This window comes from Mauremys reevesii, linkage group 12 (genome assembly GCF_016161935.1).
Source record: "Mauremys reevesii isolate NIE-2019 linkage group 12, ASM1616193v1, whole genome shotgun sequence".
Classification (NCBI taxonomy): Eukaryota; Metazoa; Chordata; order Testudines; family Geoemydidae; genus Mauremys; species Mauremys reevesii.
Genome location: NC_052634.1, coordinates 24161066 through 24162105, shown reverse-complemented (window position 1 = coordinate 24162105; position 1040 = coordinate 24161066). Strand labels below are relative to the sequence as shown.

The following is a 1040-nucleotide window of genomic DNA, read 5'->3' as shown; positions in this document are numbered from 1 at the left end:
GGCCACATCCCCTCTGGGCATGAGCAAAGTAGCAGGGTGAAAAGAAGAAGATGGAGATGCTGGGGATTGAACCCAGGACCTCACACATGGAAAGCTTGTGCTCTACTGCTGCACTACATCCCCAGCTGGGCTGCTGGTTACACTCAGAGCTGTCCTATTCCCAGAGCATCCAGTGGCCTAAGAGCAGCATGGGGGACACATTCCCTCCTCTGAGGGCCAAACCTGCTGTCCTGGAGGTTGCTGGTTCTTAGGGTCACTGAGAACTGATAGAACTCCACTCATCTGGGATTTAACAAATTGTCTTCCATGGAGCAGGGCCAGATCCAGTGTTTTTGGCACCCCAAGTGGAAAAAAAAATAAAAAAGCTGCAATCAACTGCAGCTCTACCTCTGCGGCTTTTGGCCTCAAGTCCTTCCCTCTGAGAGGGACCAATTGCAGCTGAAGCCTCCCCTTTCCGTTGACCACCCCACAGACCTGCTTGCTGTGCTGGTGCCTGGAGCCAGCCCTGCCATGGAGACACTGGGAAGATGGGGGGAATCAGGAAAATACCAGGGATTTGTTTATGTTGTAAGTGAAGAATAATTGAAGCAGTTTTAGTTTAAAGTCACTTTTCCCTGACTGGGAATTGAACCCAGGTCGTGGCAGTGAAAGTACCAAATCCTAACCACTAGACCACTAGGGAGGTGATGATGCTGTTTTTCTTCTCACTTATGTTACACTTTCTTAGGCTACTTTCTATCCAATTTCTGAAGCTGCTCCATTGTCCATTCCCTGAAGGGCTAAGAGCAGAAAGTGCAGGAATCCCTGTACTCAGGGTCACAACCTGAGACCAACCCAAGCCACTGAAACAAACTCAAATCATGCTTCCTCCAGCAGGATCACAAAGCAACACAAAGAAACCCCATCAGGAACAATCCTCCTCTGCCTTCATTTATCCCATCGCAACCCTCTCAGCAGCCGACTCTTGCAGGAAGGACACTGAGCTGATAGGAGCTCTGGCACAGAGACCAAGGGAGGGGTGTTGCACCCCCTCAGTGGGA

At 50.4% G+C, this 1040-nt stretch overlaps 1 non-coding gene across 1 annotated transcript; it reads right to left on the bottom strand.

Moving 5' to 3' along the window:
- Positions 1-610: 610 nt before the first annotated feature.
- TRNAE-UUC lies at positions 611-682 on the bottom strand. The gene has a single exon. It is a non-coding gene; the product is annotated as a tRNA-Glu (tRNA).
- Between the last annotated feature and the right edge of the window lie 358 nt (positions 683-1040).